General features: G+C 37.5%; 1 protein-coding gene across 6 annotated transcripts in view; it reads right to left on the bottom strand.

The window, feature by feature from the left end:
* LOC136840104 (U-scoloptoxin(01)-Er1a-like) overlaps nt 1-27500 on the bottom strand; it is an 85886-nt gene that overhangs the window by 46817 nt on the left and 11569 nt on the right. Inside the window, exon 1 of one of the 6 annotated variants that reach the window (XM_067106491.1) lies at nt 12384-12550. The exons of 3 other annotated variants lie outside the window; for them this stretch is intronic. The gene's annotated coding sequence lies outside the window, so the exon portion shown is untranslated. Of the gene's footprint in view, nt 1-11944; nt 12120-12383; nt 12551-27500 lie in introns of those variants that run through there. 2 more of the 6 variants (XM_067106492.1, XM_067106495.1) reach the window with 2 other exon arrangements.

Consider the following 27500-nt stretch of genomic DNA (forward strand, 5'->3'; position numbering starts at 1 on the left):
TATATATATATATATATATATATATATATATATATATATATATGTATATATATATATATATATATATATATATATGTATATACTGTAAATATATATATATATATACACTATATATATGTATACACAAATATATATATATATATATATATATATATATATATATATATATATATATATATATATATATATATATATATATATTCACATATACAGAACAAAATGCAAATTAACTAAGATAAATGCAGTAAGCAGCATTAAACAAAGAAGCAAGAGCTTAGGAAGACATTTTCAACCGCCAGACTCATAAGAGAACAGAAGAAAAAATAAGAAAGCAATAACTTCACAGAATAAAAGGAGTGAATGTGAGGAAAACGACCAATAAAATACAAGGGCGAATTAAGCTATCTCGAACGCCACGTGTGACCTATATGACGCTGGTGGGACTGGTGTCAGTGACGCCGGTGGAACTGGTGTCAGAGACGATGGTGGAACTGGTGTCAGTGACGCCGGTGGAACTGGTGTCAGCGCCACTGGTTGAACTGGTGTCAGTGACGCCGCTGGAACTGGTGTCAGTGACGCTGGTTGAACTGGTGTCAGTTACGCCGGGAAACTGAAGACGATGGTGGAACTGGTGTCAGTGACGCCTGGTGAAACTGGTTGAACTGGTGTCAGTGCCCGCTGGAACTGGCTGAACTGGTTACGCCAGTGAAACCACCACTGGCTGAACTGGTGTCAGTGCCGCTGGTTGAACTGGTGTCAGTGCCGCTGGTTGAACTGGTGTCAGTGACGCCGTTGGAACTGATGTCAGTGACGCTGGTTGAACTGGTGTCAGTTACGCCGGTGAAACTAGTGCCAGTGACGCCGGTTGGAACTGGTGTCAGTGAAGCCGAACTGTTTTCAGTGACCACGACTGAGGTGAAAGGCTTATCTTTAGCTAACTGTGGTGTAGTTGAGTTTGGAAATAAATCTCGGGTTTAAGCCGTTTTAATCGCATTTGTGAAGTAAGAATCACTGAACTTAATAATAATAATAATAATAATAATAATAATAATAATAATAATAATAATGGTGCTCAACATATCTGTGGCTGCTGGAATTCTCTGTCTTATTATTATCAACATTAAAATTCGCAATAATTTTCTTTTTTTAGAATATATAAAAACATACTGTACACAAAGCAGAGCAGGATTTCAAAAAGCCTTCTTGTTTAAATAATAATAATAATAATAATAATAATAATAATAATAATAATAATAATAATAATAATAATGCAGCCAAACCCAATAATAGTCACAGGTATAATGAGCATTTTCTTAAGAGCCAATAATTATGGTGACGGGTGTATAGCGAAAGTTAGAGAAATTAATTGTGAGGGTATCATCATCTCGGCCTAACGACGCTTAATACGTCAACAGAGAAACCCAGTGATATGGGATAAAAAAAATCACGTCGAGCTGTTTGGGAGTTCTTTCGAGATTACCTGGCACTCGAAGTCCACGTCTCCGAGGATTAGAGTAAGGCCCCAAGACAAAATTCAACCTTGAGGTCAGCCAGGATTAGGAAGCGGGGTCAGAAAACCAATGATGACGCTGGGGAGCTACTTCGAAAGATAACGGTCTCTGAACGAAAGCCTCCGAAAGCGTTCGCTCGGTCCGAACGAATGTATACGGATTTCTACGGCTTCGGTTTAATTTATATTTGGCTGGTGCTTCCGTGTCAGACAGGGCATCTGAAGTCGTGTCTTGCACTCTCTCTCCGAGATAATCATTAATTGATTGTTATTGCAGCTGCAGCAGAAGAAAGGCACAATTTCTACCGCGCTCCATCCGGGACACTGTTAAACCACACGGGAACTTTTTCCCCCTTTCTTATTAGAAATTTTGGACTCGGTTGAAAAGGGCTATGATATCTAACCAGAATTTGGGGTTTGGGCGATACATGGATGAAACACGTAAAAATTACACTCGTTGTCAAACAGAAGGAATAATTACCGACGCAGGTCTCCCAACAAAAAAATTAAACAACGAAATGATTACAGGCAATTAACTAATGAATACTTCTATAACCTGAGCGATACCAGGACGAAACACGTACAAAATTACGCATAGCAACTTGAAACAAAACGCGTTTGCTGTCAGTCAGCAGCAAGAATTACTGACGCAAGTCTCCTATCAGAGAGTTAAGCAACTGAATGGCTGATAGCAATTAACTACTGGCCTTAGCAATAGAGCAACACAGAAAGAATATACTGTTGCTGAACTGCTCTCGACCACCAGAAACAAGGTGTTGCCTGACTGCGCATATTTGTCTGCGTTTTTGCGAGGCTCCATAACCCGGTTAATCTGGAGGGGAAAGTTTTTCCCTCTGCCTTCCAGGGAAATCCGGTGGATTTAATTGTTGTTGATGATGACGGAAAGTTTGATAGAGCGAACGAAACAATGGAAACAAAAACAAGTCGAGAATTATTGGGTGTATATGACTGGCCTAAAGAAAACGGTGACTGTACAAAGAAACGAAAGTGGATTAGAGAAAATTGGTCAAGAACAGTTTAGATTTAGAAAGTATATAAAAGGAAACTGAGATATAATAATAAAAAATCAAATGAACAAAAGAGACGGATAAATAAAGCGAAGACAGAGAAGATTCAGATCCTGAAGACACTAGAAAAAAAAAACTCAGAGGATACCTTTAAACTTAAGCATTCTCTTCATGCTTCCGTTTTCCCTCTTTGTTTTCTTCGGGTTTGGGCTAGCTAACAGCATTTGGTAACTGCTTATTTTCTGTTCTGTGAAAACTGTGGTGTGGATTCTTAAAACTGAGATACTGGATATTAACAAGAAAGTAATGAAAACATATATATGTATGTATATATATATATATATATATATATATATATATATATATATTATATATATATATATATATATATATATATATATATATATATATATATATATATACACGTATAATACACACATATTATATATATATATATATATATATATATATATATATATATATATATATATATATATATATATATATATATATATATATATATATATGAACACTTAACGAATACTGCACACGCATTCATAATCGCAAATGCATACGAGACAAGCATACATAAACATACAGACGACTACGAATGCACATAATTCATGTCAGCTAAGCACGAGGATCTAATTACACCTCTGATAATGAGTGTGTACGTCTGTAAATATTAATCACGGGGTATAGAAAAGACACTGGCCTTCTTTTATACTATACGTTACTATTTCTGACACTTCATTCACGCGAAAGACGAAATGACAAGGCGGAGACGGATTAACGCAACGCAGCGTAAACAAAAGCCCTCTCATCACGGAAGTTCCGGAGTCTGGGAGGATTGGGGGTGTTGGGGGAGGGGGGAGAGTCCCTCATTATCTCTTCTTCCAATTAACCGGGAACATGATCTGACGATTCGCCCTCTAACCACAAAGACATTAAACCCCCACAAACCACACAGTCATGATTATATGTCTCCGAAACCCCTCAATGGATGTTTCGTTTACCTTAACCCCTCCCCACCTTTCCGGACTCGCTCACGCTGACAAACAGGATTAAATGACTGAAGACCAATAGTAAACTCATCTGGAGTTTCAGGAGCGTCCGATTCCGCCTCTCCGGTGCGAGTTTAGGCTTCGAGTTACTCGGGAGAAATTGAGTTCGAGTTGCGTGTCGGCTAGCGTTTGTAAACTAAACAATTAATTACAAGCAATGACAATTCTCGCATCATCTACACTGACCGTCGAGTTCCGAAGTTTAATACCTCCAGGCCGACGCCGAGGACAAGTCACCACATTCGGACACTGGCAAAGGGGCAACTTCAGCCTAGGTGTTGCGTTTCCAACCGAAATCCAATAGGTATTAATTAGAACAGCTGATACGGCTAAGGCGCTGAAGCTGACCAGTCATATCACCTTGGGCGGCGAATTTACAGGGGGCTCTAGTATCACTGGGAAGTGTTACCTGTCCTAACAAATAATTTGTAGTATATACACTATCATATATATATATATAAATATATATATATATATATATATATATATATATATATATATATATATATATATATATATATATATATATATATATAAGTTAACTGAATCACGAAATAGAAACGTGATGAATATATAAATACAGACAAAATCCATGAAGGAAAGAGAAACAATGGAATGCTAAGAGGCCTTTTTCGACTTGTCGTCCTTTACTTATACATATATATATATATATATATATATATATATATATATATATATATATATATATATATATATATATATAATATATATATATACATTTATATATGTATATAATATATATATATATATATATATATATATATATATATATATATATATATATATATATATATGTATATGCGTGTGTGTGTGTGTGCCCGTCTGCAGACAAAGGTTACCGATATAAATCCTTAGACACGATCCGGCAAGTACAAAAGAAGACAAGGACTGGAACAGAGCAAGAAAAAAAAAGGTAAGAAAAAAAGGGGGGGAAGAGAATGAAAAAGCGATTAACGACACAAAGGCAACGGAGGAAAAGAAAGCTCTCGTTAGGTTTCGTGCGAATGAACATTACTGTAAAGAAATAGCAAATTTTTCCATTCTCTCTCTCTCTCTCTCTCTCTCTCTCTCTCTTCTCTTTCTTGGTTTCTTTTTCAAATTGAGAATTCTCTCTCTCTCTCTCTCTTATGATTTCTTCTCTTTCTTAGGTATGGTTTCTTTTTAAGTTGAAAATTCTCTCTCTCTCTCTCTCTCTCTCTTGTTTATGGTTTCTTTTTAAATTGAAAATTCTCTCTCTCTGTCTCTCTCTCTCTCTCTTATGATTTCTTCTCGTTCTTAGTTATGGTTTCTTTTTAAGTTGAAAACCCTCTCTCTCTCTCTCTCTCTCTCTCTCTCTCTCTCTCTCTCTCTCTCTCTCTCTCTCTCTCTCTCTCTCTTCTATTTTAGTAGCAACCTCGTGTCCTTTTCTAGCCCAGGGCTGAGGAAAGGAAAACAGTCACTGAACCGCTTGATTGGAGTGCTGACAATCTCTTCATAATAAGTTTGGATAATTTTCTTTCCTCCTTTGAGGAAAAGAAAACCGTCCTTTTTATTCATTATTCTCCATTTACTTTCAAAAACCATTTTTCGTAGCGTGAGGTTGTTTCTAAATCTTTTTCTTTACTCTTGTACATAAAAATATGTTTCTTTTCTCCACCTTTGCCGGAATATGTTTTTTTCTGCTTTGAGGAAATAACGTAGGGTTTATTATGAGCTTTTTACTTTTGAATACATAAATACATATTCAATTTTATTTTTTTTTTCGACGAGGTTTTTCTCATTTTTGGTGCAGAACATTTTATGTTTTTAGATTTATCGCGTTGTTCGTTTACCGAACTATCAAGAATGACCTCTTCTTCCAGTCTAGATGAAATTCACGCAAACGTTTTTGACCGGGCATTATTCCGGTGTAAATATTGTCTATTAATTCCATATCTGTTTGCAAATATAGTCTTACATGATGATTCCAGAACGATCACGAGAATAACAAGTGTACATGGAAGACCGCTCTTCTTGGTAGATGACCATACAGTCTCTTAACAGAAGAAAGTTACATGACTCAGGGAAACACGAAGGAAAGAGTGAATTCCCCATTCTGGAAGTGAAGGATATGAATGACTGGGCAAACCGGTTGACTTCCACAGAAGTCCGGATAAGTCCCGCACTGACTGAAGGCGCTGCTCTGATGAGAAAAAACTTTGGCACTCAGCTCCTTAGAAGCAGATTTAATCAGGCAGTTATGTGATCCTCCTAAGACACAATGGTTAATTTTAAATTCTCAAACGTTACCGTGGAAGGTGGAATTGGTGCCACACAATGAGAAAAGAAGGCAGTAAGCCTTGGAAGAAAAAAAAAATCCACTCATCCATAACTATTGTCTGCGAGAAATAATACTCCGGTCCTGACATCCAACCCCGTTCCCGAGATGAAACCGCGGCGTTTACAAATTGCTTTCCTTGCGGCATAACGGAGGTCAGTCGATGACCTTTGGCCACCTCTTTCGCGAGGTGACATTTAACGATGGCGTTAGCGTGGGTAGTTTGGGCTCTGGGGTTTGGGCATTCTGACTGCGACACCAAAGCATGCCCAAGTATGCAACAGGCAGAGCGGGCTCCAAGAGATATCGATTTTTGGCACTTTTCTCAACGCTTTTTGTAGACCTGTAATGTTTCTCCCTTTGTGCTTGGAGAGCGGTAATCATGTTTATATACACATGTGCGTGTATTGTTGTAAATACTGTACACTTTACTTTTAGATGTAATGCATTTCTTCTTCGGCATCAAATATTTCCTTTGACACTGAATGGATCCAGAAAAAAACAAGAAAACAAGAATTTGGCAGTGACCACTGACTTGTTTTTATTTTACAGCCAACCTCTGTTGTGGGAAAGCTGCAAGTCTAATATATATATATATATATATATATATATATATATATATATATATATATATATATATATATTATATATATCGACTGGAAGTTTTTCCATAACAGAGGGTGGCTGTAGAGTAAAATATATATATATATATAGTGTATGCGTGTGTATACACATGCATACACATTGGGTGTCATCGTATATATTCACTCAAGCACAGATTATAATCATGTATACGATAAAAGTGTACTAATAAAACTTCACTCCAAATCACAGATATACAAAAACGTGTATAAGCCTGCGTGCATTTGTTGGTGTGTATATAGATACGATACACCCTAGAGCTGTATGTGTGCGTGTGTGTGTAGTGTGTGTTTGTATGTTTTTATACACTTTATGAATCTGCTGGCAAGTGAAAGTGCCCACAGCGTCAAAATACCTGAAAAAATAAATTGTAAGAGAGAGAGAGAGAGAGAGAGAGAGAGAGAGAGAGAGAGAGAGAGAGAGAGAGAGAGAGAGAGAGAGATCAGACATAAATTAAATCGTGCATCTATTTCTTCTCCCTCCAGAATTTCAAAACGCAACTTTTACTGGAAGATTTTCCTTTTGTCTTTCTCTTCCCAAAGAAGATCTTGATTCTTGCATTCCGTCAACTCTCTTCTCTTCCTTTTGGACAATGAGACGATGCTGCTCCCTGCAAAAGGGCAAAGGAGCTGGTGTGTGACGTAACAGGTGCGACCGACTGTGACGAAAGTAAGGAGAAGAAGTCGGTTCAAGGATATGGTCTCAGAAGACGACGAAGAGAACTGTAACCTCGTCCTCAGTGAGTGGCAAGGTCGTTCGTTCTGTCTGGCAGCCTCTGTGTTACGTCTGGGGGTTCCTGTGGCGTTATGCTGGGACCGTCGTAATTTAACGTTTGGACTCTCACTCTGGGGCTCTGTTATCTAATGTTTGGACTTGCAGTCTAAGACTCGTTGTATTATGCTGGTGCTCACAGTCTGAGACTGTAATGGTGTGTTGGGACTCTGTTTTGGTACACTGGAACTTTAAACCTGGGCTATTGGTAACTTTCATTAGGAATTTTTGCCTGGGCGTTAGGTATTGTCAGTCTGAAACTCTCAGTCTGGCATTCTTTTGACGTTACGTTAGGATTTCAAAAGCGAGGACTCCTGTAGTACTAGCCTGGAGTTTTCACTCTGGGACTCTCACAAGACTATAATGGGACTAAATTTTAGTACACTACCCTTGGGACTGTTTTGCTCCACGTCGTGTTGTCAGTCAACGCTCTGGAACTTCTAAGAATGTCAGCCCCTCTTGGTAATGCCATATAAGGAACTTGTGGTGTCATGCTGCGCCTCGTTTTCAAGATTCAACGAAAGTCGCAAACAGAACTAATCCACAGCCTCAACCGCTTAATATTCAGAGACACACGGTTCTCCGCTTCGGATTTGTTATTGCCAAGCTCCCTCCGCTCGGTTCTCACATCTTGCCTAAACAAGGTAATGTCAAAGTTGACGTTACCTGAAGTAACCTTTCTCTTGTGAGAGGGAAAACATGAGACCGAAAGCGTCTGTCTTTATCTCCGTTATCTGTTGTAAGGAGCGCTTTACTGTGGTAAATCAGATTAAAGAACAATTGCTTGATATATATATATATATATATATATATATATATATATATATATATATATATATATATATATATATACACATATATACATATATATACATACACATATGTATATATACATATATATACATAATGTACACCAACGGAAGAACGGAAGTTCGTCAAAAACTGTCCACAATAGTACGGGAGATTGACTTACTAAATCAGTAAATGTGCAATAATTCTTCCAAATGAACTGATTAAACTTGACAAGCATTATTTTCTATGAGAACCAATGAAAAGCCTGGCATAAAGGATGCAAAAGAATGTACAGACTTATGGAAGTTCCTTTACCTTTGAAAAATAAATCTATTTACTGAAATATACTTTAGATCTCATCAGAAACCTCGAAATACTTTTTGCCACTCGTTCCCTCGTTTTATATAATACTAATAATTCTTTTTCACCTCACAAAAGGCTCCGACTTAAATCATTCTCGCCTCAGCTCGGAAAACACTAGGAATTTAATTTTTTCCTCGCCTGATGAAAGATAAAGAAACTGATCATTTTCCCTCCCCTTATGAAAGATACAGAATTCAATCTTTTTTCCTCACGTTATAAAAGATACAGAATTCAATCTTTTTTCCTCACGTTATAAAAGATACAGAATTCAATCTTTTTTCCTCGCCTTATGAAAGATACAGAATTTAATCTTTTTTCCTCCCCTCATGAAAGATACAGAATTTGATCATTCTTCCTCGCCTTATGAAAGATACAGAAACAGATCATTTTTATCTCACATTAGCAACGGCTCAGGCTTGCAATAGTATCTTTCCTCACCCTAGAAAAGCCTAAAACTTGAAAACAAAAACTTAAAAATACAGATCAGGCTCAAAAAGATCTTTTCCCTCAGCTCAGAAAATTCCCAGACTTAATGTTTTATTTCTTTACCAAAGAAAATGCATAAATAAAAAAATCTTTACTTCTCATTCGTCTCAAAAGCAAAACCTCGGAATGGGAAAGGAACAATTCCTTTCTCTCTCTCTCTCTCTCTCTCTCTCTTCTCTCTCTCTCTCTCTCTCTCTCTCTCTCTCTCTCTCTCTCGCTCCTGACTTAATATTTTATATCTACAACCAAGAAAATGCTTAATTACAAAGGCTTTATTCCGACTTTGTATCAAAAGCAAAACCTCGCAATGGGAAAGGAACAATTCCTTCTCTCTCTCTCTGTCTCTCTCTCTCTCTCTCTCCGGACTTAGTATTATATATATCTGCACCCTAGAAAATTCATAAATAAAAAAAGCTTTATTTCTACATCGTCTCAAAAGCAAAACCTCGCAATAGGAAAGGAACAATTCCTTCTCTTTCTCTCTCTCTCCAGATTTAGTGTTATATATCTGCACCCAAGAAAATGCATAATAAGAGGGCTTTAATTCTATGTCGTCTCAAAAGCAAAACCTTACACAATGGGAAAGGAATCGTCCCTTCTCTCTCTCTCTCTCTCTCTCTCTCTCTCTCTCTCTCTCTCTCTCTCTATACGTTTTTCCTTTCATTTCGGCACGATCTTATGACAATGCAAGTGCCCCGAGTCAAGCGCCCGAAGTCAGGTGTTAAAGAGGAAATTTTTGCCTGATTTTCACCTGACCACAAAAGAGACACACGTCGTTTGGGAATGAGATTTTTCTCGGATTAAAGAAAGAGAAATTCTCCGGTTCCGGATCACAGGGTGTGCTTTGGTCGGTCAATGAAGGCACGAGCACTGGAAGAGTTGAATCGCGGATATGGGGATGTGTGTAAGAGAGTCACGCGCGCATGCATACATAGTCACATACACTTACACAAACTCACACACACACACATATGTCCATATATAATATAGATATAGATATATATATATATATATATATATATATATATATATATATATATATATATATATATATATAAAATATATGTGTGTTGTGTATATGTGTGTATCTGTGTATTTCATATACTTACTCGTTACATTCACCCACCATACCTATAGAAACACAACGCTAAACAACCCAACTTCTAATCATTTAAGCTATTCCTACTAAAAGCCCCCAAATTCGAAGAGAGCACAAAACTAACCACCAATACAACATTAAATATATATATATATATATATATATATATATATATATATATATATATATATATATATATATATATATATATTATAAAATCTAACCCTCAGCTAATGCCCCCTTCAAGGAGATAAAATGGTCTAAAATTTAGAAAAAATATTACCCACATCACGGTTTGGAAAGTATGTAAAAATTTACAAGATACTTGCTTTTAACCTTTGAATGAGTTCTAATGCAAGCTTTTCTCCACTTCTACTTTCTTTTCTGCCTTGCTTTTTTCCACCACACTGATAATAATAATAATAATAATAATAATAATAATAATAATAATAATAATAATAATAATAATAAACATAAACCGATTCGTACTACGCTGACAAATAAATATATACTTTAAAAAAAGCAACTTGGTTTTGAAATGTTACACACAAACGTGACAAAAAAGGTCATATTTTAAGTTTGTAATCAAGAGAATCTCGAAAACGTGCAAATTGTGTATATTAGGAAAATCATTAGGATTCGAATTTAAAAGGGTGTCTTCACTACTCAAGAATTTTAAAAAATATTAAAAAAATATTAAATTCGTTTCTGTCACAATTTAAAATCTAATGCACATCAGCGAAGGGGATTTATACTAATTTTGTCCAACGTATCCAAATAATCAAGGAAAAAATGTATGTATATATATTATAAATATACACATATATAGAGAGAGAGAGAGAGAGAGAGATATATATATATATATATATATATATATATATATATATATATATATATATATATATATATATATATACATCATAATAACCAAGTTCCTGTCACAGTAAGGTGATTATTGACACCAACTTTCCTTTTTCATATCACAACAGGCACGAATAAAACATATTAAAATAACACCAAAATGCGAGACAAAAGAGAGGGCAGCCACGCGCATGTGCAAGATGTCACGGATAAGAAGCTTCAGCCAGAGAGCGTGATGAAACGGGAAGGAAAAGTGAGAAAGAACATGGATGAAAAGGGAACAATGCAGAGAGACAGAGAGAGAGAGAGAGAGAGAAAGGGAGATAGTGAAAACGGAGAAAAGAAAACTCTCCTGGGACATTAAAATAAGCTTACGATCTTGAAAATAATGAAGCAGAATAGAAGAGTACTTTTAAAATATCTTTAGGTTGAAACAGGAGATAACAGTTTTAAGAAGAATGGGATTATATATAAGACGAAGTAAAGAGATAACTCACTGTTGCTCTTCGAGCATCAAAATATGCACAAAAATAAACTTCAAAATCTTACACTTTTATATTAAATAAATATGAAATCTTCAGGCAATTCACTATGATCATTGCACCACCCTGACACTGAAGAATTTTAATACAACAACAAAAATGCAAGTTAATCAAATTAATCAAACTAACATGGCTTCAAAATAGCAAAGAGAGAGAGAGAGAGAGAGAGAGAGAGAGAGAGAGAGAGAGAGAGAGAGAGAGAGAGAGAGAGAGAGAGATTCTATATATCTTTTTAACGAGGACATGGTAAGATGCAAGCATACTGGTCCAGCAAGAAATGAGTGTTTTTATTTTCGTTAACCAACGGCAAAGTCATCCAGTTCACTCGTTACACTTTCATAGGAGATCGCATAACGTCAGTTTCAAAGACGCTTTCTCATCCACGGGTTATCATCAATTCATCTCACTACAATGCATTATTTCTAAAAAAAAAAAATAAATCAAAAACAAAAAAATAATTCACAGTCACTTTTCAGTTCGTTTTGTCACTGTCCATTGTTGTTGTTGTAGTTGGTGTTGTTGCTCTCTGAGTTCGCTTCTCTTCGGAGAACGGCCAGGAGAAGAAACAACCGAATCTCAGGGTCTGTTTCCCCCTCGGTTCGACTGCGAGACGGACTGACAATTCTCACTAGAACCAGATTGTGTACATAAAATCCTTGAGTGCACCGAAACCAACGTTGTCCTTTTGAAAGATACGACGGAGGGAGGGAGGAAGGAAGGAAGGAAGGAAGGAAGGCGACCTCTCCTCCCTCTGCGTTTCTCTGTCTCTCCCTCTTTACCTGCTTCTCTCTGAATCTCTCTCTCTCTTTCTCTCTCTCTCTCTCTCTTTCTCTACCTCTGTATATCTCTATCTCTGTCTCCCACCGGACCAAGAAAAGGGGTTTTGGAGTGTGTCGTGTGAGGCTCACCTTTTTCAAACAAGAACGACAAGAACACGTGCGTGTGTGCTCGCTACGAGACGTGTGGATGCGTTGTGGTCCCCGGCCAGCCTTCCAGATGCCCTTATATACCTTTCTACTTTCAGTACGCCGAGGTGATACTTCAGGCGTTGTGAAAAAGGAATCATAAAAATGTTGACTCAAGGTTAGTGGCGCCGATTGGCCACTAAAGTTCTGGAGGATTCTGACGTCACGGCTCCCATGTCAAAAGGCACTGGTTGGACCTGTTTCTTTAGAGGAGCAAATCTCTCTTAAATAAGTTCATTTTGGCTTGGAATTGGCGTGAAATGGTTCCTGTTTGTTCAGGGGGTCCGTCTCCTTGCCACGGAATTGGATAAAGTCCCAGTTAAATTAATTATTTCCAGTTCCAATGGAAAAATTTCGTGCGCCAGGCAGCGGCGTCGGTGAGGAATGGGGGCCCTCAATTTTGCGGGCAGCGGGTATGCAACAACAACGAGGTTCACTATCATTCTGGCACTCTCGGGAGAAAGAACTGAGAGAGACCTGCAAATGACGCAACACACGAGAGAAAAAAAAAAAAATAAAGCAATACACTTCACTCGCTTACTTCAGTTATACACGGTGGGAGTAAATGCTAATTCAATTTGAAATACAAATGACCCGAATCTGCTCCTGGTAGAAGTTTAAGCAGGAGGCCATTGAAGCAAGCCTGTAAGATTATACAGGTAAGACACGATTCAAGATTTGAAGATAAATGAATGATTTTTCATTTTCGGCAGTTAGAAATCGTTAAGTTTTGAAAATATACAGTACTCATAAGTATGGCTAGGTTTATTCACAGCTGATGAAAATTTGCAAAAAGTGTTCGTCCAGAAAGTAATATCCATTCCAAGATAATAAAATTATCAAATATCTTCAAACTTTATCCAACAAAAATTGAAAGGAATCTACTGTACATATGAAAGATCTAATCACACCCATTCCTATCATATTATTTATATTATAATAATAATAATAATAATAATAATAATAATAATAATAATAATAATTATTATTATTATTATTATTATTATTATTATTATTATTATTATTATTATTATTACCCAAAAGAGCTCCAAGCGGTACTGATTTATTTCCCTTAGAGAACATAGCACGTGACCATAATTTGGCACGGAAAACAGGTGCATGTATCTGCATGCACAAACTGATATAGCAACCGGTCAGCGGTCAGATCAACTGTGAACCGGTTGTGCCTCAGTCTTTGAGGTCCTGGGGGAAATGACTGTGAAAGCAGAAAGGAAAATTAAGGGAAAAAATAAAGTCTTTGAGGTCCTGGGGGAAATGACTGTGAAAACAGAAAGGAAAGAATTGAGGAAAAAAATCACAGTCTTTGGGGTCCTGAGGGAAATGACTGTGAAAGCAGAAAGGAAAATTAAAGAAAAAAACAGTGTCTTTGAGGTCCTGGTGGAAATGACTGTGAAAGCAGAAAGGAAAATTAAAGAAAAAAACAGTGTCTTTGGGGTCCTGAAGAAAAGAATGGAAATTGACCTGTCCTGAAAAATGATTGAGAAAGAAAAAAGAATTAAGGGAAAAAATACAGTCTTTGGGGCCCTTGGGGAAATGACTGTGAAAACAGAAAGAAAAGAATTAAGGAAAAAAATTGTCCTTGGCGTCCTGGGAAAATGATTGAGAAAGCAGAAAGGAAAGAATTACGGGAAAAAATACGGTCTTTGGGGTCCTTGGGGAAATGACTGTTAAAACAGAAAGGAAAGAATTAAGGAAAAAATACAGCTTTTGGGGTCCTGGGGGAAATGACTGTGAAAACAGAAAGGAAAATTAATTAAGGAAAAAATACAGTCTTTGGGGTCCTTCGGGAAATGACTTTGAAAACAGAAAGGAAAGAATTAAGGAAAAAATAGTTTTGGGGGTCCTGGAGGAAATGACTGTGAAAACAGAAAGGAAAATTAATTAAGAAAATAATTTTGTCTTGGGGTCATGACTTTGGAAAGGAAAATTAAGTAAAAAAATACAGTCTTTGGGGGCATGGGGGAAATGACTGTGAAACAGAAAGAAAAAATTAATTAAGGAAAAATACGTCTTTGGGGTCCTGGGGGAAATGACTGTGAAAACAGAAAGAAAAGAATTAAAGAAAAAAATACAGTTTTTGGGGTCCTGGGGGAAATGACTGTGAAAGCAGAAAGGAAAATTAATTAAGGAAAAAAATACAGTCTTTGGGGTCCTGGGGGAAATGACTGTGAAAGCAGAAAGGAAAATTGATTAAGGAAAAAAATACAGTCTTTGGGGGTCCTTGGGGAAATGACTGTGAAAACAGAAAGGAAAGAATTAAGGATAAAAATAATGTTTTCAAAGTCATTTCCCCCATGACCCCAAAAGTTGCATTTTTTTCCTTAATCCATTCCTTTTTCTTTTCACGGTCATTTCCCCAAGGAACCAAAGACTATTTTTTCCTTAATTCTATCCTTTCTGTTTTCAGAAAGCCATGAGGAAACAGAAAATGGTACACAATAGAAAGGAAAAATGAGGCTATTAGTGAGCCACTTTGGTTTTTGAGTGCTTGCAACTGAAGACTCTAAGAATAAACTCTAGTAGAGGCTTTGGATCATTTGAGGAGCTCCCACCAGTCTCAGGGTAATTACAGGCGGCTAGATAACTGGATCCTTGGCCGCAGGATCGAGGTAAGAGAGGAATATCCTCAAGGATATTCTGTTGCTGTCAATGGCAGGTTTTGACTTTTATGTCCACAGACTATTATCGTGAATAGAACAGAAAAATGTGACCGGTACATTTACATCCATATTAACACACACATCATGTACATACGCATATACACTCACATACATATATATACATACATAAATTCATACCTATGTATATAATATATATACATGCATACATACATATACACATATATGTGTGTGTGCGTGTGTGTGTGGTACAGAAAGGAATGTAGGATGGTAAACTGGTGTAACGAGTGTATAAATCGAAAGTATTGGTAATGGAGGGGAGAAAGACATTGGTAGATAGGTTGCTTTTTCTTAATATGCTATTTTTTAAATTCCTATGAGTTTTGCCTTTATTTCCTTTATCAATGCTTTATTAACTTATTAACCCCATCCCCCAGTGCCTCCAACAAGAGTTAATCAGGACGATAGCTCATAACATAGCCTTTCCTAGTTTAACTAAGCTAGAGTGCCACGTTCTCTACGACCAAGAAATGAAGAATAGTGTTTTTATGTATTCTGAAAATAGACATTTAGTCATAGGATGAAACAGAAGAAAACTGGCGGAAATATTTTACAAGAATTTTCAGCCGAACTTCCACAAGTCAGCGTATAGGAAAAAAAAATGTTCTGCCTAGCAAAAGAAGATCTGAAACCCACTCCCTCCCCGCCCACTCCGACCATACTTAACTTTGCATAAGACGACTCAACATAAAACGCCATGACCTAGCCTAACCCAGAGCAGTATCCTGCCTGGCTGCACGCTTTACCCTCCCCCCCCCTGCCCTTCCCCTAACCTTGAACGAAGGGAAACTGACTCTTCCTGACCTAACCTAAGCTAGGGCGCAGAACCTCACCTTGTAGGATACCTGATCTATTGGCATACTGAGGTACAGCCACTCATGCGCATTAGAGTGTCAGTTCTATGATGTTTGGATGTGTAGTAAAGCAGTATATACAGATTCCAGGCGAGCTGTACCTGGATTCCGAAATCCAAGTGAAGTCTGAGATATATATATATATATATATATATATATATATATATATATATATATATATATATATATATATATATATATATATATATATATATATATATATATATATATATATATATATATATATATATATGTTTGTAAAAGCCGAAACGATCTCTTTACTACTCTATTTTTTCACATTTTTTGTAGAAGAGAAGTGAAGAGGTCATTGTATTATTACATATACATATACATCTGGTACAAAGTGACCAGCAGATATTATGTGATATATATATATATATATATATATATATATATATATATATATATATATATATATATATATATACATACATATTTATATACATAATATAAGAATAATATAATGTATATATACTGTGTATATGTATATATATATATATATATATATATATATATATATATATATATATATATATATATCATATATATCTTTCACCTTAACTAACTATATATATATAAAACAAAATATATATATATATATATATATATATATATATATATTATATATACAAACAAACGACGCAAATGATCACTCACTGCCTCCGATCCTTCGATAACTAGTCCAATGCCTTACACTTTTAAAAGTAAAAATACCTCCTGCCACGTTCTGTAGCGAAAATTATGCATCTAGGCATATTTTGTAAGAGGCATCAATACTGATTATCTTTAAAAAAAACTGGTTTATGAACTAAGCCCATCTGGTTAAAGAACTCAAGCAGAAGAATTAAAATAAAAAAGCAGTACTTAATTATACTACTTACATCGGCAGGTTCCAGTTTCTTACGTGAAAAAATGAAGTCACCTTTAATTCTAGATTATAAAGTAGGAAGCAGATATTTTATCAGTTGATATTTTGGGGCCATTCGCAAAATTAATATCATAAGCGGTTTTCGGGACACTTTTTCAGTAGTGGAGAGAGAGAGAGAGAGAGAGAGAGAGAGATTGGAATATTAAATTTAGGCCAAAGGTCAAGCACTGGGACCTAGGAGGTTGTTCAGCGCTGAGAGGGAACTGAGAGAAAAGGTTTTTAAAGGTGTAACAGGAGAAAAACCTCGTAGTTGTACTAGGAAACGTAGAGAGAGAGAGAGAGAGAGAGAGAGAGAGAGAGAGAGAGAGAGAGAGAGAGTTTTTGTGAGTTTTTAATATTTGCTATTTATTTCAGTTTCTAATCACCTTTTACAAAAGAATATCTCTTCATTCTCCTCAGTGTCGATATGGCTGACTGGCATATAAATTTATGACGCAAATTGGTATCAGGACAACAAAAATTTTTTTTACTAATTTCTTGGGCGTTGCACCAGTATCAGGAACTTTTTAAATATGAAATGCACTGTTTTCTATAACCTAAGAATTTTAGGTATTCTTTAATTTACCTCTAATTTCATACTTAGTTTAGGGGAATCCTGTGCACACTAGTTAGAGAAACTGATGCCTCTCAAATGTCAAGCAATCTGTGCTGGATCAGCTGAGAGACTAGTCGCTTGGCATATCTTAGCTGACTAGATAGTCTGAAAGCTCACTTACCAGCTGACTGACTAGCAGGTGATTTACCTGACCCGACGGTTTACTAACCAGCTAATTAATGACAAGATTCATTATGGCTGGTGGCAACACAGCTGACTGACCGTTTAACCAACTAGCTAATATAAACCGTACAAGGGACAGAGATAAAATTAGTTGTCCACTTGAAGCAAGAGGACATTTTTCCCAAGAACCAAGCAGCTAATTAATGATGAAATTCATTTCAGCTGATTGCAACACAGCTGACTGACCATCTAACCAACTGGGTACACAAAACCGTACAAAGGACAGAGATCGGATTAGCTGTCCACCTGAAGCAAAAGGATATTTTTCCCAAGAGCCAAGCAGCTAGTTAATGACGAGATTCATTTCAGCTGATGGCAACACAGCTGACTGACCATCTAACCTATTGAAAACCACAAGAGGGACAGAGATCGAATTAGTTGTCCACCTGAAGCAAGAGGACATTTTTTCCCAAGAGCCAAGCAGCTAGTTAATGACGAATTCATTTCAGCTGGTAAAACAGCTGACTGACCATCTAACCTATTGAAAACCACAAGAGGGACAGAGATCGAATTAGTTGTCCATAAGAAGTAAAAGGATATTTTTCCCAAGAACCAAGCAGCTAATTAATGACGAGATTCATTTCAGCTGATGGCAACACAGCTGACTGACCATCTAACCTATTGAAAACCACAAGAGGGACAGAGATCGAATTAGTTGTCCACCTGAAGCAAGAGGACATTTTTCCCAAGAGCCAAGCAGCTAATTAATGACGAGATTCATTTCAGCTGATGGCAACACAACTGACTGACCATCTAACCTATTGAAAACCACAAGAGGGACAGAGATCGAATTAGTTGTCCACCTGAAGCAAGAGGACATTTTTCCCAAGAGCCAAGCAGCTAGTTAATGACGAGATTCATTTCAGCTGATGGCAACACAGCTGACTGACCATCTAACCTATTGAAAACCACAAGAGGGACAGAGATCATTAGTTGTCACCTGAAGCAAGAGACATTTTTCCAAGAACCAAGCAGCTAATTAATGACGAGATTCATTTCAGCTGATGGCAACACAGCTGACTGACCATCTAACCTATTGAAAACCACAAGAGGGACAGAGATCGAATTAGTTGTCCACCTAAGCAAGAGGACATTTTCCCAAGAGCCAAGCAGCTAGTTTTCCAGCTGATGGCAACACAGAACCATCTAACCTATTGAAAACCACAAGCAGAGATCAGAATTAGTTGTCCATAAGAAGTAAAAGGATATTTTTCCCAAGAACCAAGCAGCTAATTAATGACGAGATTCATTTCAGCTGATGGCAACACAGCTGACTGACCATCTAACCTATTGAAAACCACAAGAGGGACAGAGATCGAATTAGTTGTCCATAAGAAGTAAAAGGATATTTTTCCCAAGAACCAAGCAGCTAATTAATGACGAGATTCATTTCAGCTGATGGCAACACAGCTGAAACTGACCATCTAACCTGAAAACCAACAGAGATCGAATTAGCTGTCCATAAGAAGTAAAAGGATATTTTTCCCAAGAACCAAGCAGCTAATTAATGACAAGATTCATTTCAGCTGATTGCAACACAACTGGCTGACCATCTAACCTATTGAAAACCGCAAGAGGGACAGAGATCGAATTAGTTGTCCATAAGAAGCGAGAAGATATTTTTCCCAAGAACAATCTCTGGCAATCCTTGGGCAACAGGACCCCTTCCAATGCCTCTGAAGGACCCCCTTCCCTCTCTGCCCTGTGCCTCTGATTGCTAAGGTTGGACGGACAGACAGACAGACAGACGGTCGCCACGGCACTTAATCTCTCCCACTCTCCTTACCTTTGCGTTTAATTAGCGTCACCCGAGACGAAGAGTGATTCGGCCAATCTGTGACACAAGGGCTTTGGGGGATTGGTCACGCCTAATCTGGCGGTGGGAGAGAGAGAGAGAGAGAGAGAGAGAGAGAGAGAGAGAGAGAGAGAGAGACAAATATTTTGAGCCTGATGGTACTCAAGTATCTTCGGGGGATTCCAACCCCGTTTTGAGGAGGAGGAGGAGGAGGAGGAAGAGGAGGAGGAGGAGGAGGAGGAGGGAGGAGGAGGAGGAGGAGAGGGTAAAAAGGGTGGAGGGATGGAGGTGAGGGAGAGTTGAGGAGGTGCTCAAGTATTTTCGGGGGATTCCAACCCCGTTTTGAGGAGGAGGAGGAGGAGGAGGAGGAGGAGGAGGAGGGAGGGACTCCAACCCCGTTTAGAGAAGGATAAGGGGGAGGAAGAAGGAGAAACAGTAGAGGGTATGGATGGAGGACGAAGAGAAGGCGGAGGAGGAAAGGGTTCAAGAGAAGGCTGTACCTGTAGTCCTGAAGGATGTAAGGTGGCTTGAATGAGCGTTTGCCAGAGACGCAGAGGAATGCGCGCTGCGAGTGAATGGGCGAGGGAAGACAAAGGCTGAATGGGGGCGATTGGAAAAGACGGGAAGCGTCGTGAGCGATCGGGTCACAATGAAAGGAAAGAAAAGTAAATTTCAGGGCTGAAGATAAAAAACGAAGTTTACGAACGTGTTGCGGACGAGATGGGATGCCCACGTCGGAAGGACAGGGAAAAGAGAAGAAGAGAGTGAGAAATAACTACTGTCAGAATAGAAATGGACTGAATTCAGTGGCTGTGCTATTTAACTTAAAAGGAAACAAAAGAAACTTACACCCAGTAATTAAACCTCCGTCAGTTGTTAATTTGGTGAGGACCTCCCCCCCCAAAAAAAAACGTAAAATATTGAAAAATGGACAATTAATAATAATATCAATTTGGAGCGATATGGGCGTGTCCCCTTGAAATCCACGGTGCTTCTGTGAACCCCAAAAGTGTGTCAAGCACCCGGAAGATATTCGACTGAAGTGGAAAACACAGATATGGAACAGAGCGCTACTCGGCTAGCACCCTCGTCCTTAATTGCTACCGGAGAATAATAATAATAATAATAATAATAATAATAATAATAATAATAATAATAATAATAATAATAATAATAATAATAATAATAATAATAATAAGGGCGACAGATGAGTTAACAATACCAACAAGACATAAGTAAGGATTAAGCAAAAAATGTCAACGGTGTCATTAATTTATTAATTTATCTTCTTTTTTTTTAATAAGCGCGATCTCTTCTTTCTGTATTTCACTTTACCTCCTCTTACTTCTTCCTAATGAACACCATATTCTTTGGAAGCCTGAATTTCAAGTCAATGGTCCCTGCGGGGTTGTTCCATATGAATAGGGTTCATCTTCTGTAATAATAATAATAATAATAATAATAATAATAATAATAATAAATAATAATAATAAAACTAAAACATTTGAAATACAATTTAGGAAAACTGGATTTCCGATGCATCCAGTTACAAATTTAAACTAGTCTATCAGTGCAATGGAAAACGCTTTAATGATGGACCGCAGTAATGTAATTGCCACTCGTGGAAATTATGCAACTTACTTATAGAAATTATCAGACAGCTGGTCTGGGAAATCACTTGATGCTAGCGATAACAAATAATCACCTGTGGAAACGATCGAGTGGCGACCTTTGGAATCTATCTAACGTTCACCTGAATGAATAATCAAAGTTTGCCTGCAAAAATTACTTATGATTACCTGCAAAGATGATTGAATTTTAACCTGCAAAAATGATTTAAGTGTGGCTTGCACAAATTGTCTCAGGATTATTAGCAGAGGTTATCTGATTGCCACGCTATTTAGATTTCAAGTATCTTTTATGTTACACGAAATAAATACAACGCGGTTTCTTTGTTACTTTTGGTAAAGTGTCGATATTATTGCAATCCTGTTCTTGATGTTATTCCTAAAATTATTTTTCATTTCCATATTGGCATTCTTTTCCGATGAAGCGTATTTATATTACTATTAATTTTTTTTTCACCTTCGGACCATTTCCGCCCTAAAAGGGAATGACTCCAAAGAATGAAAAACACAATAGTTACTGTCGTGTTCATTTTTTGTTTTCCAAACTAAAGATAAACCCCTGGTGCATAAAACTTCCGCTGGCTCTGGGAATTAGAATTGGAATATTAGATTTAGGCTTGATGCCAAGCGCTGGGACCTAAGAGGCCATTTAGCGTTGAAACGGAAAATGACAGTAAAAAGGTCTGAAAGGTGTAACAGGAAGAAAACCTCGCAGTTCCACTGTTAAACAATTGTTAGGAGAGGGTGGAAAGTAAGGTGAAAGAAAGTGAACATGAACGGAGGTACAGTAAAAGGAATGAAAGGGGCTGAATCTAGGGACCGAAGGGTCGCTGTAAAGAACCTTAAGTAATGCATACAGCGGACCGCGCGAGGCGCACTGAGGGCACTATCGCCCTACGGGAAAACCCCCGGTGCACAAAACTCCCGCTGGTTTTGGGAAACAAATTTATCGTGACCCAAAGCGGATGATTGCCTGAAGGACGGTTGTAAGCCCTGTAAGCCCTGTAAGCCCTGTAAGCTCACAGTGTGTGGATTTCTCCATTTGAAACGTATGAGCCTGTTCTTCCCCTGGGGCCAAGGCAGTCACTTTTTACTTCTGCAGGGTGTCGGGAAATTAAACAATGAGATTTGCTCTTCTGTTTTGGAGTGTCCGATTGGTCATGGGCATAGGGAATGGAATATAGAATTTAGGCCAAAGGCCAAGCACTGGGACCTTTGAGGTCATTCAGCGCTGAAAGAGAAATTGAAAGTAGAAAGGCTTGAAAGGTGTAACAGGAGGAAAACCTCAAAGCAGTTGTACTATGAACCAAATGTTAGGGAAGGGTGGATAGCAAGATGGAAGAAAGAGAACATGAATGGAGGTACAGTAAAAGGAATGAAAGGAGTTGCAGCTAGGGGCCGGTGGGACGCTGCAAAGAACCTTAAACAATGCCTACAGCGCACCGCATGAGGTGCACTGACAGTACTAGCACTAACCCACTACGGTGATGGGCATGGGGTTTGCAGCCTCAAATGCTTGAACACAGAATAGGCATTATTATTATTATTATTATTATTATTATTATTATTATTATTATTATTATTATTAACCACTTTTGTCTCTCAGACGACGCAGGGAACCAAATTCTGATGATAAAGTATATCGTTAAGATCATCGCCACGCGGCAATTCCAACCACACCAATTTTCTTCAGACTTACAATTTCAAGAGAAGTTGAACGAACATACAGATATATATATAAACTATCTTACACCCAGTACAAGTCGTTATTGCTCCATTATTAAGCTTTTGTCGAGAAAAGAAAGTCTTGGCGGCGATTATTATACCCTTGGCAGTGATAAAAATCCATAGTAATGATGGTAATGATAAGAAGTGCAATACAAAAAAGCGGAGATAAACCACATATGTTTTATATAACCGCAAGGGCAATGCTTTTAATGTTAGTAATGACGATGAAGACGCTATCAATGACAATGGCGAGGAACATGACGAAGCGTAACCCACACTACCCATGTATATATGTATATAGTATAAATATATATATATATATGTATATGTATATATATAAATATGCATATATGTATATATATACATATACATATATCTATATGTATATATATACATATATCCATATATATAAGTATATAAATATGTTTATATACATATATATATATAAATATAAATAAATAAATAAATAAATAAATATATATATATATATATATATATATATATATATATATATATATATATACACATACACACACACACTTAAGTGATCAGTCAGCTATGAAAACTTCTCACAAAAAAGGAAATAAAAACAAACTGAGCCCTAATCTTGGCGGCACTATATATACCCTAAAATGGTACCCGACCTAACCCAGCAAAAATGACAAAGAATCAATTAAAAATATTAAAAATCCATTCATAAATAACGAAGAAGAACTTCATTCAGTTCAGGAACCAATGAGGATCGCCGTCACCATCAGTCTGTGAAGAAAAGATAAAAAAAAAGACACCCAATTTAAGTTATAGACTGGATTGGATGATAGAGTTTAGGCCAAAGGCCAAGCGCTGGGATCTATGAAGTCATTCAGCGCTGACACGGATATTGACAGTACGGAGGTTCGAAGGGTGTAACAGGAGGTAAACCTCGCAGTTGCACTGTGAAACAATTTTTGCAGACGGTGGTAAGTCAGATGGAAGAAAGCAAATATGAACGGAGATACAGAAAAAGGAACGAACGAGGTTGCAGCTAGCGGCCGAAGGGATGCTGCAAAGAACCTTGAGTAATGCCTACGGTACACCACCACTGACGGCACTGCTCCCCTGCGGGAATAAGTTACAGAAGTACAGCGTCGCGTATGATTAAAACCGACCAATCAATGGCCACATACCATCAGGAGCCCTCGTTTACGGACGGATAAGACGTTAAAAGTCCTTATTTCTCCTGTCGCTCTCACATACCGACACCGTCGGTTATTCCAAGGGGCTTCTGGATGTAAAACGACTGCCGAGACTCATAATGAAATTGTTTTCTTTTCGGGGGGAGGGGACGTCGGGGTGGGGGAGTGCCACGGTGGAGTGGTGGTAAGCGTCCCTGGACCCGGAGGCTGGGAATCGAAGGGGTAGGGGTTCAGAAGAATGGGGTGGTTGGGGGGAGGAGGAGAGGGTAGGGAAGAAAGGGGGTCTTTTGAGGAGAGGAGGAGAGGGAAGGAGGAGGGGGAAGTCCCCGGGGGGAAGGGAGGCCTGGAATGGAAGGGGTAGGGGTTCAAGAGAGGAGGGTCGTGGGGGGCGGGGAGGAGTGTTTGGGACGGGGGGTCTCAGAGGAGAGGAGGAGGAGGAGGAGGAAGTCCGGGGTGAGGGAGAGGAAGGAGAGTGGGGGAGGAGGGGTGATAGTCCAGCCAGCACAGTCCCTTAGCACTAAGTTCGCATACCTTAAATTATAAGAGAAAGTTCTTCCCCAGTAGACTCTCCGAACCAGCCTGACCTTTTCGCGATCTATGTCCGGCCCGCAGACACGCCCACTCTTATATATATGCTTTGGTCGCTGCTGGCTCGGCCAAATGCCCAAGTGGTACCTACCTACCTAGGGTATCCCGGTTGCTGTGGCGTGTGTTTATTTGTGAATGCGTGCTGGTTACTCTCTCTCTCTCTCTCTCTCTCTCTCTCTCTCTCTCTGTGTGTACACACACATACACAAACCCACACTGAATAAATTAAAATTTATATATATATATATATATATATATATATATATATATATATATATATATATATATATATATATATAAACTGAAAACTAAATTTTTAAATATTAAATGTGATATTACAGCAATAGTAATCACACGTACAATTAATCCATATGCAGTATGTATACTGTATAAATATATTTGCATGCTATACATATTGCATATTTATTTGCATACTACACATAACGTACAATTTTTGCATACTATATATAATTAATATTTATATATTAAGTATATATACAAAATATAATTTTATAAATTTTACAATATATATATATATATATATATATATATATATATATATATATATATATATATATATATATATATATATATAGTATATACATATATAAATATACACAAATACATATAAAATATATATACATATATACAATACTATATACATATATATACTTATATATACACACATATATCTCAACAGGTGTACAAGTTATTAACCAAGAGAGTTTACGCTTTGCAATCATCAGCGCCAAAGTTATATACGTCAACGAAGCTTCTCACACTTAGCCCCGAGACATTCGCAAGAAATTGACGTGCGATTATCAAGAGGTGGTTTCTTCCACTTCTTTTTTTTTTTGTTCCTTTTTCTTTTTTCTTCGTCTGAGTCATTATCCACCGGAGGGATTTATGAAGCCCGTGGTGCCTCATTAGGGAAATTGTTCTTTCGGAGGAGGAAGAAGAAGAAGAAGAAGAAGTAGGAGGAGAAGGAGGAGGAGGAGTGAAAAGAAGAAGTAGAAGAGGAAGAAGAAGAAGAAGAGGTGAAGAAGAAAAAGAACGAGGAGAAGAAGAAGACGAAGAAGACGGAGGAGGAAGAGGAGAGTGGGGAAGAGAGATTTTTGATATTCGATTTCTTTGAAAGAAGAAGAAGAAGAAGAAGAAGAAGAAGAAGAAAAAGAAGAAGAAGAAGAAGAAAAAGAAGAAGAAGAAGAAGTAGAAGAAGAAGAATAAAGAGGAGGAGGAGAGAGAGAGAGAGAGAGAGAGAGAGAGAGAGAGAGAGAGAGAGAGAGAAGAGAGTTCTGTCACTCGATTTCTTTGGAAGAAAAGAAAAAGAAAGAGAAGAAGAAGAAGAAAAAGAGAGAAGAAAAGTCATGTGATTCGCTTTCTTTTAAAAATCAGCAGAGCTCAGTGGGAAACGACGAGGTATGCGATATGACCAAATGTCGGTGTCGTTATGATTATGAATTGGCTAACTTTTAAATTTTATTCTCTCTCTCTCTCTCTCTCTCTCTCTCTCTCTCTCTCTCTCGACGTGTACTGAACAAAGCTTGTGAATCATATTAATTAAAATGACGCTTTCTTTCACCCCTCTTTCTCTCTCCACTCTCTATCCATATATACATATATACATATGTATATACATATATTATATATATATGTAATATATTATGCAAATGAGCACTTCCATTTCGATGAACATAAATTTAAGAACATTTGTTTTGGGTAGGCTGACGACACTAGACTAGGAATGAACTGCATCTGTTCTTCCCATCTAAATTTTAGAAAGTCAACACAAGCACCGACTCTAGAAAATAGAGCTTACAATTTCTACTCAGATTTGAAACTGTCTCTACGCAAAATGGGTTTTCCTATCAGATAATTTGACCACAAACCCTTACCATTCATTTGCCTTTCATTTAAAGGAGAATGATTTAAAGGAGAAAATTCCCCCTAAACAGATCTGCCCTACAATGGAAAACTGCAGTACCTGAAAAATTTTCGAAATTGAGACATGCCACTTATTGGGCTCGTGAAACACTAATACACAAGTTACTGCGGTTTCAGAATGATTCTTCAATGCTTTATTTAGGGGTTCCATCTGCAGTATCTGCAAAATCAGTAGATAGGCAAGGGAAAACTGCAGTATTTACCATTTTTCTCAGTTTTGTATTTTTGCAGATACTGCCGTCTTCCGTTTCAGGGCAGAGATGTATAGCACACACACACACACACACACACATAAAATATTTACCATATCAGTTCCACTATCTGGGGCATAATGTTATTTGGTAGGCCATAAAGCAAAAAAAAATAAATACTTCATCGCTTATTCGAAGGTACGTCACTTTTTACAATTGCATAAACAATCGAGTCAATAGGAACGAAGCCCTTGCCAAATATACGAACAACAATAACAACAATAACGTTTTCTTTTTACCCGTTTTCTATAAGTTCTGCGTTTTGTGGCATCCAGTTTCCCTTTCCTAAGTGACAGAATACTGAAACAAAAGGACCACTTCACTTTTAAAGCCCCTCTATACTACTGTATCACAATATGTATCCATATATTTACTCTGTTTGTAACAGAGTCTACAAGAAATAGACTGTAGACGCCACATCTAGAGCTGCCGTCATCCAGTCTGGGACCAACCTCTCCTACTACTAGTTCCTGTATAAATATCCAAAATTAAGGTACCTACCTTGATCAAGAGCTTCTGGAAGGCCCTTGCTACATCGACCCTCTCTAACATTACCGTAATTTTTTACGTTAAATCTACAAAAGTTAGGCTTTGCAATCTTGGCTGATGACACGAGAACAGGAAGACAATTGTCTTATCAACAAGCAATTGCGTAACTGTATTCTCTGTTA

Source organism: Macrobrachium rosenbergii, chromosome 7 (assembly GCF_040412425.1).
Source record: "Macrobrachium rosenbergii isolate ZJJX-2024 chromosome 7, ASM4041242v1, whole genome shotgun sequence".
NCBI lineage: Eukaryota > Metazoa > Arthropoda > Malacostraca > Decapoda > Palaemonidae > Macrobrachium > Macrobrachium rosenbergii.